General features: G+C 40.9%; 1 protein-coding gene across 3 annotated transcripts in view; it reads right to left on the bottom strand.

The window, feature by feature from the left end:
• Positions 1 to 15,230, bottom strand: part of MAPKAP1 (MAPK associated protein 1) — a 243,423-nt gene extending 228,193 nt beyond the window's left edge. For 2 of the 3 annotated variants that reach the window (XM_032865866.1, XM_032865865.1), the window contains exon 1: positions 14,993 to 15,230. The gene's annotated coding sequence lies outside the window, so the exon portion shown is untranslated. Of the gene's footprint in view, positions 1 to 12,319; positions 12,416 to 14,992 lie in introns of those variants that run through there. The other variant, XM_032865868.1, reaches the window with a different exon arrangement.
• Positions 15,231 to 18,628: the final 3,398 nt, after the last annotated feature.

Below are 18,628 nucleotides of genomic sequence, written 5' to 3' on the forward strand. Positions count from 1 at the left end.
TTTAAGCCTCTTTAAACCTGTTTTACATATCAGTCTATTTCTGCATCTGTTAACATGGGGAGTCTGAACTCTAAGAAGTGACTTCCAGCTGTCAAATTCTATTCCAAGCACATTCGAGAAGAAGGAGGTATGGTTGGGAGTGTACCCTAGAGTCCAACTAAAAAGTTTTGTGTTTTTGCTTCGAAGGAAAAAAGAAATCTATTGCGGATTTTACTTATATCACTGTGCCATGGTTCAGACTCTAAGAAGTTCAAGGAACTCCCTTTGACAAAGATTTGAATAGTATCAACATTTTGGCAGAAACCCATTATAAAACTGAGTGGACTGAATGGGCTTGACTGAGTTGAATGGGCATTATGACCACCTGGTTTTTTTTAATGCTATTATGTATAGAAAATGGTTTCTAGAACTGTAACAGTAAACACATCTGGAATTTCTCGTCTCTAGCTTGCCTCAGGACTAACAATGGAATGACTTCAAGTGAGTCAGGTATCCCTGACTCTGTTTCCTCAGCAGGGAAATACCCATAATCTATGTCCTCTCTACTTCATAGGAATACTTAGAAAAAGAATATTTACAAACTCATTCAACTTCTAATGAATGAAAGACAGCAATGAGATCATCTAAACTGTCAGATAATCTCTAAATTATTTTTACGTGATTTTGAAAGGTGCTTTGTACTTTCACTTGAATGGAGCTTTCATAACCTCAGTAAATGATAATTGCTATTATTGTTATTAACAAAACTACGCTAACTGCCAGTCATTTTGTTTACAACCTTCTACTCTACATTTTTTACTTTTCTTTTTAAACCATCACTACATGAATCAAAATGAGGGTAGGGCGGCAGGATTGGCTTCATTCTGCCTATGATGTTCTACAGTCAGAGGAAAAATGTTTCACAAAATACAATTTAAGTAGTATAATCAATTCTCTGGATTCCAGAAGGTTGCTTATTTATTTAGCAAGCTCTCACACATCACTTCCAAAATTGTGAGGTAGATTCTATTATTATTTATGTTTTACAAATCAGTAAACTGAGGCATAGACTTACTTAAGGTCACAAAATTAGTAAAAGGTGGAGCCAGGATAAAGTATGTAACCTGACTCCAGACTTCCTGCTCCACACAATTACTATATGCTGCCTTAAATTTCCAATGTAAGTCCATTTCATCACACTCCTCTTAATCCTCTTAATCCTCTTCTCTCACTAATCTAAATATGGGTATAAGCAGACTTCCCTGTTCATTCAACAAGCAGAAATACCTCCTCCATGCTGGCAGTGAGGAGTATAAAGTAGTAAGTCTTATTCCCTATCCCCAGCAGGCAAGCAAGGGAGTCAAGAAAAGGAGATAAGTACATAAATGGTCACAATAAAGAGTTCACTCATAAATGGAATTTAAGAAACAAAACATGAACATAGGGGAAGGGAAGGAAAAATAAAATAAGATGAAAACAGAGAGGGAGGCAAACCATAAGAGACTTTGAACTATCAGGAACTAACTGAGAGTTTGCTGGAGGGGAGGTGGGTAACGGGATGGGGGGTAACAGATGACGGGCATTAAGGAAGGCACATGATGTAATGACCACTGAATGTTGTAGGCAACTGATGAATCACTGAATTCTACCTCTGAAACTAACAATACAGTATATGTTAATTAAACTGAATTTAAATAAAAAATTTTTAAAAAATAAAGAGTGAGAACAATGCTAGAGGATTCTGTAACAAAGTACTATGGAAACACAAAGGAAAAATCTCTAAATAAAACTAGATATTCAGACAAGTCTTCACAGAGATGAATGACTAAGATCAGGACAATGCAAAGTGATTACTTCCAACTTAGTCTCCTTAAGAAAAATGGGGGGAGGGGGAGGGCTGGAAATTAATCTATAATGCTGCCTCCTTGATCAAAAATGTTAAAAATAAAATTTGCTCCAGATCTATCTACGGACTTTAGATTAATTTTGGGACATGCACAAGTTACTACAGAAGCAGGATGAAGATAACTAACTTTTGAGGTGGGGGAAGCACAGAGAATCAGGTACGTTGACAAAGGGTATGTAGGAGAGATAAAGAGCAAGCGATCAAGCATCAGACTGCTTGGGTTCAAATCTGAACTTCACTAATCACTCACTGTGGGACCTAGGCAAAGTAACAATTTCAGTGCCTCTGTTTGCACATCTGTAAACAGGAATAATTCTGGTGTCTATCTCAAAGGATTGTTGGGAGGATTTAACGAATTCTCATGTTATGCGCATATAACAGTGTCTGGCCCATGATGAACCATATACAAACGTCTACAATCACTATTGCAATTACTCCTCGCTCTAAGATGAATCTTCAAAGATGAGAAGCTGGATGGCTGGAAGAAGAGTCAAAGAGACAAACTCATCTCTTGCAAGTAGAAGAGACAACATGAGATAAGGCATTAAAACAAGAAACAGCAGAATGTGTATTCAGTAGCTAAGACTACACAGAGTTCTTCAGAGATGAGCACTTCAGAGAGACTGTTCTGGCAGGTGCACAGATTAATCTGATGGACAAGACATAAGATTAGTTAGGAAGCTGTGACTACAGCTCAGGGAAAGATGATGAAATCTGAAGTAAGGCAGCGAAAGATAGGTGAAAAAATTTAGGAAATAGGTAAGAAATATGAAGAAAATAAAACTGCTACAACTGGGTGACTGGATGTGGACAGCGAAGGAGAAGGGCAGACTCTATGGCCTGCATGAGAGCCATGAATGAAACTGTAAACTCAAAAATAGGAACAGCTTAATAGGTAGAGGGAAAATGAGGAATTATTCAGACGCAGTGAACCTGAGATATCTATGGAGTACCCAAACAGATTCATCATGATGTAAACCTGACAGCCCAGGAATGAGGTCTGAGTAAGTTTGAGAGACTACAACATATAAGTGACACGCAAATCTGAAGCCTAGGAGAAAGATCTGAGCAAATTTGGAAGATATCAACATATATATGACAGATGAAGCTGTAAATGTGAATGAACGTAACCAGGGAAAACATGTAAGGAAAGAAGAGCAGTAACTTAGAAACAAAATCCAAGGAATAGCAAGAGTCAAAGGAAGGGGCAAGAAAAAGAAATCCTAGAAGCTGTGAAAACCAAGATAATCTTTCCCTAGATTCTAAAGTTAGGATCCATGCTGTGGAAATTCACAAATTCCTAGGCAGTTACTTTCTTCTGGCGTTTCCCTCTCCCCACCATTATCTAATAAGTTCCAAACACTGAATTAGGAAGTCCTTGAGAGGAAAAGACTAAAAGCCTTATTTGGTTTCCTGTCACTAATGTCTAATATAAGGCCTGGTACATATATGCTTGGAGAATAATCCTGGTGGAAAAAGGAAAATGGAATATTTCCCATTTATCAAGACAAAGGGCTCATGAAACTCCTAGAGCCTAAGGGAGCTTCCACCCCAAACCAGAGCAACAGAGCCTGAAGAGAGCAGAAGCAAAAAGGGGACAGGTCTTATACACTGCTGGTGAGGATGCAAAACTGTGCAGCCACTTTTGAAAATGGTTGGAAGTTCTTTATAAAATGTAAAGCAGAGTTACCACATGACCCAGCAATCCATTCCACAAGAGCAGAAAACATAGGCTCACACAAAAACTTGCACAGGAATGTTCACAGCAGTATTATTCACAATGGCCAAAGAGTGGGAAAAAAACATATTTCCATCAACTCGTGAATGGATAAGCAAAATGTGCTATCTCCACACAATGGAATATTATTCAGCCATAAAAAGGAATGAAGTACTGATACATGTTACAACATATTTGAACACTGAAAATATCATGCTAAGTAAAAGAAGCCAAACACAAAAGGCCACATAATGTATGACTCCATTCATATGAAAGGTTCAGTAGATTAATGGTTGCCAGGGGCTGTGGGAGGGAGGAATGAGGAGCAACTACATGTGGGTATGGGGCTTCCTTTTGAGTGATAAAAATGTTCTCGAATTATATAGTGATGACGGTTATACAACCTTGTGAATATAAAAGTGTACACTTTAAAGGGGGAAATTTTACAGCATTTAAGACTTATATCCTAATTTTAAAAAGGGGGTAGTGTAGAAACACAGGAAGGCTAGAATCCATGCTGCATCCCCGATTTCTTCTCCTTCAGAAGATTCTAACATAATGATGCCGACAAATCACTTAACTGAACAGTGGAGGAAGCTGCAACCATGACATCTTTTAAACACTTTGCAATATAGGTTGATTATACCAAAGACAGATGAAATTCCTCATGCAAAAATGGGAGCTTCCAAGTCTTTTCCAAAAGAAAAGGAGAACTTTCATATATATTAGTGAACTTGTATGGAGGTAACTAATCTATATTTCTAGTTAAGGAAGATTAAATCCTAGTGCCAGAAATCCCAGCAGAATCTTGGGACTTTGCTGAAACATTCAGGTATGGCCATAGCTTCTCCTACCAAAGCACCAGGCACTTTAATCCACACTAGAGCTGGGCAGGAGAAGCCACAGAGCTAACAACACAATGCCTCTGTTGGCGACTGGTCCTTGGGGACTACTTCTCTTCTCTTTGGAATAAACAAACAGAAGGGGACAAAACCAGAAAGGCAATATGGCCTGATAGAAAACACAAGGCTCCGGAGAGCTACCGCGTGCTCCCAATTTCACCAGCCAGTAACCCAGCAACAGAAAACTGGGAAAATCGCAGTTTCTCTGGACCTCCGTAAGATATTATCGCATACCCCACAAAGCTGCGGTCACAATGCAGGAACCAAAAGCGAGACTCAAATATGAGTATTCTTCCCAATTCACCTCAAAGAAAACTAGTCGGTAGTACTGTACGTGTTTTGGTCATACTGAAAAAGAAGTCTCCTGACCTCTTCTCTCTGATGCACTAAAGTACATTTAAGTGTGAGAATGTCATACCAAAAATTGTAAAACAATTACAATGTCCAAATTAGAATCCTCGACTCCTTTCTTTCTGTGAAACCTACAGCCATGTAATTAATCCTATGCACCCTCCCCTTGCTTTAGATTTCATTCCCTTTTCTTTATCTCCAGAACCTACCCAAGCCACCATCTCTCACCTAACTTGTTTTCTAACTTGTCTTTAAAATCCTTCGGTTACTTCCCAAACTGTAATAAAACTGAACCTTGCCTACATCTGCAGCTCCACCTTCTACTTACCCCTCTACTTCTTTTGACTCCAGCCAAACTCACGTTTCAGTTTTTTTCAAGCTTTTGAATAGCTCTGCCTAGAGCAGTTTTCTCCATCCTTCTACTGGCTCAGTTTGCTCCCTCCCCCTTCAGATCCCAACTCAACTTCACTTGCCCCAGGAAGGTCTGACCTTATCAAGGTCAGAGTAGATACTCCTCCATACTCGCCTCCACTCCCATTACTAAATACTTCTCGAACTAGTCTGTACTAGATGGCAGGTCGCATGAGAGCAGAGTCAGTGTCTGGGGTTTTCATTGCTCAATACCCAGACATATGCCTAGCGCCTCGCGGATACTCAGCATATACTGACCAATACGTGAAAGATTACAATTAAGCAAAATCTTCACTTGCTAAAAGATTTCACATGATATTTTCTTCGTATACAAATATTTTAAAATATTTCTTCACTGTAAAGAACATTATCAACAAATGCAATTCTTCCTAACAATTGCACAGAAAAGGGACTTAAGTACACATGCACTTTCCACAACAACGGCTCTCATTGTGATTATATCAAAAGGAGCTAAAACTACTACCACAGTGGGAATGGAGCTCCTAACACGCACTCCTAAAACTCTGAATCTCCTTAATTGGAAAGATCAGAAAAGCTACATGAAACGCAAATTATAAGCATTCCAGTCAAAGCATGTACACTGGAGTGGAAATACACGAAAATCATCATGTTGCTGGCCCCATTTCCTGCTCCCACAAAAAAAGTTTGGACACACTTGATAGAAATGCCCCTTACTCCACACAGTTCACCAAGTGAAGGTTACTGTGAAATACTTCAAATTCCAGAAGCACTCAGGACTGCAAAGGCCGTGAGAAGAGAATGTTCCAAGCACAGACTAACGGACAGAAGAAACAAATGAGATAAACCTTGATGCATGATAGCTATCTAAGAAAGTCTAAACACAAGACTGAATACGTTTGTTCCAAAGTCATTAACCAAGCTTCAGTTTTGAAACATGTTCAAAATACTTAACATATTTTATAAGTCTCCAGTGTAAGTGACAGACGTTTGTTACTCAAGATAACTAAATAATTGCCTTCGTCTAGTTTAGGATTAATAAATCTCTATCGCATTTCAGACTTAGGTTTTGGATTTGGATTTTTTTTGTGTAACAACAATTTTATTTCTTATTATGTATTTGTTGCCTATGCAAACAAGCATACAGATCTACCAACTCGAGAGTTTTTATTATCATTTTGGGGATGGGACCACATTTTTAATTCTGTTCACATTTTAACTCAGCAACTTTAATCCAGTGATCAAAGCTTCATTAGCTTACAAACAAACTGTTTCTCAGGTAAACTGAATTGCCCCACATCAGGAACTTAAGCAAATAAACAAGTACAAAAAAGGCAGAGATTATAAATTAGGGCAGACAAATCTGTATCTAGCCCCACGCCGGTAAAGAGCATTCTATCAATATAGTGAAATGCTAATCTCCTAATTAACAACCTAATTAGGTAATTATGGCTTTGCAGAGGGATGCCGAAATGAAATATGACAACATGGTCACCTCTTTATATGGCACCTGTGGGCCTTTTCAGCTGTCACTGCATAGAGTGCAATATCAATTTGAACAGATGACAAAGTGCTGTCATTTTTCATTCTGATAATATACAGAATGCTTTGGACAGAAGCAGTTTACAAAAAGAAACATCTTGCCTGGTACTTTCCTCATTTAAATATGCTCAAATACATCGTTAAAATTTCTGCATGTTTTTTACATCGTATATAGGAGAATTACCATTTACGACAACAACCACAACAACAACAACCCTAACTGGCCATCTTGCTGATATGTACATGCGGAAACTACTGCAATTTCAATTATGAAACACATGACAATGAGAAAAGCACCAATTCATCATGGCAGTCTAATATTCATACTTTTTTAAATACTGTTAGCATAAAAATTAAAACCTAAATTTTGACCTTTTTTCTCAGAAAAACTGAGACAGAAAATCACACTTATAATTTCCCATACCAAAAGAGCACTTTCCAATATATAAGCATTCAAGTCACATAAAAGCTCCATATACCAATGTCCAACCTCACAGAGACAGGAGTGTACTCTGAAAGACAGCTGTCACAAGGCTACCACTCTCCCACTGGCCACTAAAGAGGACACTGGTACCACCAACACAAATACAACTCTTCTTCCATGATACTGTTTTTTCTTTTTTTTTTGTTTTTAAGATTTTATTTATTTATTTGACAGAGAGAAACACAGCGAGAGAGGGAACACAAGCAGGGGGAGTGGGAAAGGAAGAAGCAGCCTTCCCACTAAGCAGGAAGCAGGATATGGAGCTTAATTCTAGGACCCCAAGATCATGACCTGAGCCCAAGGCAGAGGCTTAACCAACTGAGCCACCCAGGCGCCCCTCCATGATATTGGCTTAAAGAGAATTTTGGGCGAGGAGAGAAAGGCTAGCCTGGGTACCTCAACATCATTTATGTCAACATACATGAAACCATATTCTATTTTTTTTAAAGATTTTATTTATTTATGTGAGAGAGACAGAGAGAGAGCGTGCATGCGTGCATAAGCAGGGGAGCGGGGCAGAGGGTTGCTGGGAGGGAGGTGGGCAGGGGGAAGGGTTAAATGGTTAAATGGGTGATGGGGATTAAGGAAGGCACTTTTTGGTGAGCCCCAGATTTCAAATATAAGTGATGAATCACAAATTCACCTGAAACTAACCTTACACTCTATGCTAACTAACTGAATTTAAATAAAAACTTGAAAACATTTTCTAAAAATGGAATCACAAGCTCAAAAGACTTGCATGACTTATTTTTTAAGGCTTGGATAAATACTGCGAAGGTGCTCTCCAGAAAATTTTCACCAATTCTATTCCCACTAGCAATATATTTGTAACCAATCACCACCAATCTCTGCTAGCAATAACTATTATGATTAGAGTTTTATTAAATCTTTAAAATTTTTGTATTATAAGGGGCACGTGGGTGGCTCAGTCGGTTAAAGCCTCTGCCTTTGCCTCAGGTCATGATCCCAGGGTCCTGGGATCGAGCCCCATATCGGGCTCTCTGCTCAGCAGGGAGCCTGCTTCCCTTCCTCTCTCTCTGCCTGCCTCTCTGCCTACCTGTGATCTCTGTCAAATAAATAAATAAAATCTTAAAAAAAAAAACAAAAAACTTTGTATTATAAGATTATACCTGTAACCAAACACTTACACAATATAATCAGTAACAACTTTCTGCAGGCATTAAGTTTAAAGGAGTAAGAAGAGCCATAGTTGACGAGCGTCCTAAAACAAGGGCCAGCAACCAAATCTAAAACAGCATGAAATAGTGACAAAACTACTGCGTTCACAATAAAACGAAACAAAACACTTCCAAAGGTTTGAATCCAAGCTTTGTCATTATCAGCTCTCCGTCTTCAATCACTTTACTTCAAGCTTCCATTTCAGCATTTGTTAAGATGGAGACAAGGAGAGTACCATAGCCCTTGTTTTTACAACTTCAAAGGGCAGTCATGGCACACCAAAAAAAAAGGTAATATAAGCAATTGGAAGTCCTTATTGTTATTACCAGATCAATTCATTTAACCTAAACAGATGACTTCATTCAACCCTCCCTATACCAAAAAGAAGCATACGTGGAAACGCCTCAACAGTGCACTCTTGGTAGGCACACTAATTCACAGAGCACAACTAGAAATTAACAAGACTCATCCCATCACCCAGATATGAAAATGAGTCTCACTTCTTCACAACCACTCCACAGAGTCAATTCTCATCACATTACACTGTCTTATGTCCCTGCACGCTGGTACCTGCACCTCTCCAGAAGCATCATTAGTACCAGGTACTCACATAAGTGGTTTCATTTAATTCTCCTGAGCCCCAGATGAGACTGGCAGTGCTGGCCTCAGTTTGCAGACTGTCCAGCTCACACAGTTAATAACAGAGCCAGCATTCCAATCCAGGTGTCTGGGACTCTAAAGTCCCACCTCACATGGCTTCAAGATTCAACCTCAGGTCTTCTTCGTCCTTTACATCAGCAACTATGGAAGCTCAGATTAAAAATACACTGCCTTTTTTTTTTTTAAGATTTATTTATTTATTTGACAGACAGAGATCATAAGTAGGCAGAGAGGCAAGCAGGGCGGGGGGAGAAGCAGGCTCCCTGCTGAGCAGAGAGCCCGATGTGGGACTTGATCCCAGGACTCTGGATCATGACCTGAGCCGGAGGCAGTGGCTTAACCCACTGAGCCACCCAGGCGCCCCAAAAATACAGTTTTTTAAAAAAATTGCTTTAGAAAGAAAATTAGTCCTTCCAATAATTTTCTACCATTTTCTCTACTAAAGAGTACTTAGTTATAATATAGTACCTTAAGATAAATCCACAGGGAGCTAAAAATGTTATTTTTTTTTTAATTTACATATTCAGTCCATTTTATCTGTATCAAAAAAAGCATAAAATAAAAATATACCCAAACTTATAAAAATATACTCAAGTATAGGATATGAAAATCTAACAATGCATATATTTAGGAGTAAATGTGACATGATACTCTATTTCACAAGTGATTACTATAATCTAATTCCAATAGTCATTTTAGTACCTTCTTGCTGTTCCCAGATTTAAAGTTTTGTCGTTTAAGTGGTTTCTCCCATTTTTCTCACTTTCAATTACTTAAAACTGTTCTCTTCTTTGGGTCCAAATTTTGTTTCCTCTATTAAATCTATTTCCTCTGTATACCTAGATTGCTGCCAACCAGAGATAATAAATTTTGAGTGGCTGGTCAGGATTTATTTTCTTCATTTTATATTCTATGCTATTTCCTTATACGATAGAGTATGAATGAAAACCAGTACGTAGAAGAACAATATTTCTTCAATTCTCACCTTGTGGAGGCTGGGTATTAAAATAAAAATAAACCCTTGGGCGGGGAACTCCCTGGCCATATTTCTCTCACTATGCTAGGTGTCTCTATGCCCCCTTTCAATCTTGTATATATAAAGTCAACAAACCACTGTATGCATTTGGGAAGCACCTGGCCTATCAAGGCCCTTTCCCAGAATTAGTGATGAACACAGACCAGAGGGAAGAGCTGAGGAGTAGCTCCCTACCTGCCATCATGAGAGAAAGAGCAGCATTTTAGATCTGAACCACTCTCCACTGGGGCCTGCCGATAATCACTTGTGTGACTTTAAGAGTGTCATTTAGAACCAGGAAGCTTGGCATCCTGGAAAGACCTTAGCAGGACTTGAGTTGAGCTCCTCATTATTATCCAGATGGGAAAAAGATTCAAGGATTTGTAAATGACCAAAATCAAAAGGCTGTTAGTGGCATACTGAATTCAGAATTTGAGTCCCTCTCAATCTGGTGCACTTTCTACTAAACTGTCATTCACTGGGCACCAGTCTCTTCATCTCAAGAATTTATAATTACTCTCCTTGTTCATTCACTTCATGTACTACAAAGAGGACCAAAAGACAAGAATCTGGAAGCATTTAAAGTGCTAAGAACAGGGGCGCCTGCGTGGCTCAGTGGGTTAAAACCTCTGCCTTCGGCTCAGGTCATGATCTCAGGGTCCTGCGAGCCCCACATCGGGTTCTCTGCTCAGTGGCGAGCCTGCTTCCCCCTCTCTCTCTGCCTGCTTATGATCTCTGTCTGTCAAATAAATACGTAAAATCTTAAAAAAAAAAAAAAAAGTGCTAAGAACACAAAACAAAAGTATTACAAGGTCATCTCCTCATCTAAATCCTATCCCTCCTGAAAATTAGCCTGATGATATAACAAAAGTATTCACTCCGTCACTTCCCCAAACACAATCAGTATGTTAATTACAATATACCCTACTCTGGCAATTTACCAGTAGACTTTTGATCAATAATCATTACATGTGTTGTACCTCCTGTTCTGAACAGTGGGTACCAAAATTTCAGTCATCAGGTAGATGAGAGTTCATAATCAGGCAGCCTGGACTGTACATAGCCCGTAGATGTGCTTTGGTCTATACAGCAGTTTTTTAAATGGCAAATTTTTAAAATTAAATTCATTAAAATCCAGATTTTAAGCATCTCTTGAATGCCCCCTCAAGAATATTATCCTCTCCCAGCCAAAAAAAGAATATTATCCCTCATTGGGATTACAATTAAAATTTTTTTAAATAAAATACAAATAAAAAACCAAAAGAATATCATCCCTCAGAAGATCCAGGGACACCAGACCCCTTCCTCAGACAGCAATAAGCAACTGGAGCTGAGCAGCAACTGCTACCTTCAGACTGGTCATATGCCAGCCAGTTCACCGAGGTCTGTCCTACTCTTTTATCATGGGCACTTGAGCTGGAAGACCCTGAGGTACATGCTCAAAAGAGAACTAATAAATACTTGTTTACTCTTCTTTGGCCTATTTTTTCTGGTGTTATCACTCACTAGCTATGTGAGTTGGGTAATATATTTAACCACTAAGTCTCAGGTTGCTCATGTGTTCCGTGGGGGTAACACCACCTATCTCACAGAACCACAAAGACGGACGGAAGTAAGATGCACAAAAACATTTAACAATGACTAAATATATACATGCTCAATTGTTTTAAATTTAGCACAAGCTGAAATGTGCTAACTGTGGAGTCAAAACTTCTCTAAAACCTCAAACTCACAGAAAACACAAGGTCAGGGCACCTCCCCTGGGGAAAAAAATGCAATGTGACAGAATTCCTAGTCATATAATTTGGCATCTATTGCTGTGTCCTTAACAATAAGGCCTATGTATCAGAATAAGAGACTTCCAGCAAATTCTCTTCCCCTGAAATACATACAAATCCACTGAACTGCAGATTTCTTAAGTCTTCAGTTATGAGTCAACAAATAAAACAACTCCTCCACTGCACCAAAAACTATCTATGTATTTACCATGATAGATAAGGCCACGAGCTTAGCAGCGGCCGCGTTCCCTCCTCATTATCCCTGCGGTCTAGCATAGTGAAGCTCACCCAAGCTACTCGGACGCTGTGGCTCAGTGGCTATAGCATCTCTCAGGTCTATTCAGAGGGTCCCCATCCACCCATCCACGCCACAGTGAGTAAACACCAAAGTCCAGCAGATAAACCCTTCTACTCACAGCTCCAACTGCTGCATACACTCAGGGAACTTCTTTAACTTCTCTGCGTTCTAGTTTCCTTGTCTGTAGAAACAGGATGCTAACAACACCTTTCTGTATGGGAATGAGACAACGCATTTAACACAATGCTAGCAGACAGTAAGTGCTCATTAGCTACCATTAGCAGTGTTCCCTCCTGTGTGCTCTACAGTACCCTGTGGAGACGGCTGGCATGGTACTTTCCTTCGGTTTACCTGCGCATACTTACATCTCCCCCACTGGAATGTCAACCACCTCAGGGTGGTCGCTGGTTTTATGCCTTTTTGCATCTCCAGGGTCTTAACACTTTCCCTGGCACTGCTGAATGAATCAGAGATCGTCAGAGCATTTATTAACTGGAAAAATTATGAGCAGAAATTGGACTTTACCTCTCTTGACTGACGCTAAAGCCCTCACTGACTCTGACCCCTACAGACCCTCCAATTTACCTCCCAGTATCCCCACTATAAGAAGCAACGGCTTGCTTTATTCAGTCTGGTCTACTTGCCACTTTAAAACCATCATAGACATTGCATCTTTGCATCTTACAACTATCATTTCAGGGAACCTTAACCATGTATCAAGCCCTTTATCCACATTAGCTCATTAAATACTCACTACATTCCATGAGATCAGTATTATCCCTCTAACCCAACCCACACTTGAGGAAAATAATGACTGGAATTAAGAAACTTCCCAAAAGTCAAGAAGTAAGAGGAGGGACAAGGAACTGAATCCAGAGTCCATGTTACTCTCTATGGGTCTTCCACGCTCCTATTCAAAGTTGAACTGACCCACCTACCACCTTCTGACCTTGGAAGATCATAGTCTTTTCTACATTTAAAGGGCTATCTGTACCACTGATTTTGACATTCATAGTTTTTCTCATTTATAGTTTCTTCAATATGTAGTTTTATATAATGTTATAGTGTGTGAAAGAAGGCAAAGCATATAACGAAAAAAAGCACAGATGCAGGCATCAGACAGACCTGGGTTTGAATCCTGCCTCTGTCTCATACCAGATGTAAAATTTATCCTGACTCTTCCTAATCTGTAAATTGAGGTTAAAATGATTAAATAAGAGAAAACTATATGTAGTTTCAGCACATAGTAAATAACTTAGTTAACCCCATGTTATGAAGCATTACCTGACCATAACACACCCCTCAAAACTTACTGACCCACCCGTCCTGTGCTGTTGCTGTATCACAGAAAGAACCTTCACACAGTGTAGTTATCACTCTGTCTTGGAATTATTTCCTTATCTTTTTCACTAAATAGAGCACCCTGCAGGCAAAGACTGAATCTTATTTACCCATACGTTCTCAGTAAATGTTTGCTAAGTGAGATTATTAGAATGAGTATTTCTAGGATCCCAGAAAAGAAATCATTTCCAACTGGGGTTGTATCGAACTGATTGAGGGAAACCAATTTCTTCTGGGCCCCAGGTAACATCTCAGTAAGTGGAAACAGAAAAGGAGAGGCCTAGGCAGGGATACTGTCCTACCAAAAAACAATGGACAAAGAGAAAACAAAGGTGATTTGAGGTCCTACTTACCTAGAGTAAAGAATCAGGTAGGGAATTAAGGAAGGGGACTTTTTCAGGCATAGCTGGAGCTAGATCAAGAGGTATATAATGTGAGTACTGTCTGGCATCACAGTCATTAAAAGTAGATATGATCACAACGCTAAATGACAAAGGGGCCACTAGCATGCCTCACAAGCTCCGGCAAACTTGGAAGTGTGTAAACTGAAAAAGATGAACACAATAATCAACACTTCATCAAGAACTCTTTCAGCATTTACTAAGCACCTTGTGTGGGGTCACAAAATGAGGAATAAAAAAACGGTGCTAACGTTTCCTCTTGTACTAGGCTTTTAAATTAACAATCCTTCCCTTTTGCTTGTGAAAAATAGAATGAGAATGCCGACTTTGTTTTAACTGATGTGTGTTAAGACCTGTCTCCATCTGTTTAACCTGGGGAAGTTTTTAACTTTGCTGGTTTTGGTTTATAATGTGATGCTTTGCGCAGTGCCATGTACCCTTACCGGCTTCAAGAATTAGTTGCATGCATTGCAAATAAAATTTTAACCGATTTGTGAGTCAACTTTTGGGTCTTCAGTTAAAGTAATAATCTTGTTTAAACTACTTTTTTTTTTTTTTTAAGCCTTCACCAGATTTAGAAGACTCCTTGCCATTCTCATAAAAAGCTGAATCCAAGTTCCAGCAGCACTCCAGCTAGAAAAAAGTTTTGCGAGGCTGCTTACTCCTTTGGGACAACTGGGGAGAAGGAGAGCTAAGGAAATAGGGACCACAAAAACAATGCTTTAAAAACAATTTGCATGTTATGAAGATTAGGACACCTACATGTTGCCGAGTGGTAGGGTCAGAAACTGCCGGCGGAGCCAACCCTCCCCCCACCCAACACGACCCAGTCCACTGCCTTCTCCTCCCCCAATCACACACCCAGCTGTCAGGCTCACAGCACCCTCCAGTTCTGGAAAGGACGAAGAAACGGATGCTCAATGGAGACAAGGGCCAGGCAGGCTACCCCCCGGGGCAGCGCCCAGAGCAGAGGAGTGAGGAGAGTTGGGCTCCTCGGGCTGGCTGACCGGAGGGTGTGCGAGGGAGCTAGCGGCTGGGGCAACCTTTACCTGAAGCTGCCGCCACACTACGGGCCGGGTCGGCTCCGGGACACGCTCCTGAGGGAAGGGCCCGGCTTCCCCGCGCCTCCCGGCCCCTGACCCGAGCTCCGCACTCTCGGAATCCTCGGGAACTGGCGCTCCTCCCCGCCGGCTCAACTGCCTCTTTCCCGGCTCGCCCTCATGCCCCCACTGGTCGCCGCCGCCGGCCGGCCAAGCAGCAGCCCTGTTACCCCGAGCCGCGCTACGACCCGGAACCGCACCTCGCGCACCGGAAGTCCCCGACCGGGAAGAAGCCGGGGCTGGGGACGTAGTGCGCAAGCCCCAGAGCAGAGAGCAAGGAGCGAAGCCTTCCCGGGGGGCGGGGCCGAATGGGAGGCCGTACGCATGCGCTGCACTTCTGCGGTCCGGTTAAGGCCTGAGTCACAGATTGTTAGCTGGCAATCTGGCGGACGTGTCAACCCGTGTATTTGCGTCGCATAGAAATCTCTCCTTCAAATCTCCATCTCCTTTCTCTATGGAAGAAAGTTCTCAATTCATCCAGAAATGAGTGACGAGACAGCTTTACGTCTGGGTCGCAAAAACTTGGGTTCTAATGCCAAACATAAACTGGTTGTGTAGCTTCGGAAATGACCCTTCTCCTCTCTTGACTCGGTTTTCTCATCCATACAGTAGTTCCAGTTCTAGAGTATTCCTGTGAAAATGAATGGGATGATGCTTGTAAAGCACTTCCTGACGCATAAATGCCCAGTAAATATTAGTTATTACCCTTGTTACCTTAAAATGGAAATAACTGTCTTCCTCAAGAACTGCAGAGAATTGTGTGTCAACTATACTTCAAAAAAATAAGTGAAAAAAAATTTTTTAAAGAACTGAAGGGAGGTTTCCGTGAGATAAGAGGACTTGCACAGAAAAGGAGCTCACTGTTGGCCGTCTCTCTCCTGACAGAACCGGGGGAAGACACCGTGAAAGGGAAAGGACGACTCAAGTAGTGCAGTGATAGGATCTCTCTACTGAGAGATAGCCCAGAAAACTTGTAAAAAAATGCACCTTAGCGAAAGGAAAACAAACAAACAAAAAAGGCTGAATTTCAACCCTGGCGCATCATTACACAATATTAAAGTCACCAACAAACACACCATGTATCTTTCCTCTTGTTTTCAAATACGTGACTGATCTCTTAGCTCATACATGGGAAAAAAAGAACCTTGACACCCAAATGCTTTCTTGCACACACAACACCACAGTTCCACTGGGGACCTGTTGGAGGTGCTCTGCTAAACCAAAGTGTGTGAACACGATTTGAAAATCCTGTTTTCTAAGGTCACCAGGCTAGCTGTCCCCTCCTAAATATTAATCTTCATTTTCACTTTCCTCTTGAACTCCAGTCTGAAGCAGAGCTGCTGTTTGTCTCTCTGACATATAAAACTCAAACTATCTAAAACTGAAATCAGCTGGACCCTCTAAGCTTGTACAGGTTCTAAGGAACTGTACCTTTCACTAGTTTTGTGACTTCATACTTCAAGTAGCCCCTATAAATTTCCTTCTCTGTAAAATGGGAATGACAAGTCCTAACTAACCTCAATGGGTTGTCATGAGGATTAAATGAGTTCATACATACAACTTGCATAGAAAAGAGCCTGGCACATAGCTGACATTTGCTAACATTTACATAATATGCTTATATTATGACTACACCTCGGTCAGTGAACAGATACTGATCAAGTGCATATGTATTAAGTTTATCCTGGGCACTGGAAATTCAGTGGTGAAAAAACCAGACAGGGACTCCGCCCTCATGAAACTTATAGTCAAGTTTGATTGAATTTGAATTAGTGGACAAGTTGGAGTACAGGGAAATATGAAAAGATTTCAAGGACAATGTTGGACACTCCACTGAGAATGGAAACTCTGGATTTATGGTGATACTAATGTAACGATTTGTGTGATTTTTCTAAAACTGTTAGTTTCAAAGGTCAAGATACAGGTACAGAAAGAGTAAGAAATTGGTTTAATCCTAAGAAACAGGTTTACCAGCAGGTGTGATGGGGTCAAGGAGGACCTTGAAAAGCTAAGGACCTTAGATTTTTAGAGTACTTTTTATTTTTTTTTTAAATATTTTATTTATTTACTTGACAGAGAGAGATCACAAGTAGGCAGAGAGGCAGGCAGAGAGAGAGGAGAGGAAACAGGCTCCCCACTGAGCAGAGGGCCCAATGCGGGCTCCATCCCAGGACCCTGGGATCATGACCCGAGCCGAAGGCAAAGTCTTTAACGGCACTGAGCCACCCAGGCCCCCTAGAGTACTTTTTAAAGGGCCACAGAATGGATGCTGGCTAGGTGTATATAAGAGGATTCCAGAAAGGCTCATGTCACTAGCCTGTAGGTCCCAGAACATATGTGATAAAGTTCACTAGTGAAGTAAGGCAGGAAGATGGAGGTTATCCTCAGAGATGATGTCTTCATAACCTCAGATAAAGAGCCATGTGAGAGTGAGGTCCTGACTGAAGTAGAATGGAGGGAAAATTATTGAAAGTGAGACAGGGGCACCTGGGTGGCTCAGTTGGTTAAGCTCTGGGCTCTTGTTTTCAGCTTGGGTCGTGATTTCAGGGTTGTGAGATTGAGCCCCACATGAGGCTCCACGTTCGGTGCGGAGTCTGCTTGGGAAAATCCCCTCTGCCCCTCTCCTGGCTCTCTCTCTCTCTATCTCTCAAATAAATGAATACAATCTAAAACAAAAGAGAGAGAGAGAGACAGTCAAGGAACTGAGATGCCATGAGGACCTCAAAGACTCCCAGGATGATGGATAGACATAGGGTGAAAAGGAAACCAACTGGAACAGTGTTAGGAAGGTAGGCAGATGAGGAAGAGAGTAAACAGACCAATTGCAAGGAGGGGACCATAGTAGAGGATGGAGATTCCTTTTCTTCTGGTCTCCAGGACTAGAACAGGGACAATGGACAAAGGTTCAAAGACACCCATTAGCTGTGTGCCTCCAGTAAGTTATTTGTTTTCTCTGTATCTCAGTTCCTTTACCTACGTTGTTGTGAGGATTCAATGAGATACTGTGTGGAGATTTCTTAGAACATTGTCTGGCATACAGGAAGTATTCTGTAAATGTCAGGTCTTATGGTCTAGTACACCAAGATAAGCAGCAAGAACCAGGGCCTTATGCATTTGCTTTCCACAATTCCTGTGCAAACTCCAGTTGTCCTATCCCTTTCTACTCAGTCAACTTCCCTTCGTGCACCTCCTCCTCCTCCTCTACTCCTCCTCTTCCTTCTTCCCCTCCTCCTTCTTCTTTTTTAATTTATTTTTCCTTAAGATTTTATGTGTTGGTGGGCAGTTCTTCTGCCAGTCTTCCCTCTCAGTCAATGGCAGCCAGACGGTTGGAAATTCTAAGATGGCTAGAGAGGTCACCAGGACACCTGGTGGCCTCTCTAGTGGCAATCTTAGGTTTCTATACAACATGTGGCAGTATTATAAAAGGATAAGCCCCAGTGTGCTTTTTTTAAAAAATATATTTATTTATTTTTAGTGGGGAAGGGGCAGAGGGAGACAGAGTCCTGAGCAGACTCTATACTGAGTGCAGAGCGCAACACGGGGCTCAATCTCACTTAAATCTCAGTATCAGTTGAAGAACACCAC

This window comes from Lontra canadensis, unplaced genomic scaffold (assembly GCF_010015895.1).
Source record: "Lontra canadensis isolate GAN:19392208 unplaced genomic scaffold, GSC_riverotter_1.0 scaffold30, whole genome shotgun sequence".
In the NCBI taxonomy this organism is placed as follows: domain Eukaryota; kingdom Metazoa; phylum Chordata; class Mammalia; order Carnivora; family Mustelidae; genus Lontra; species Lontra canadensis.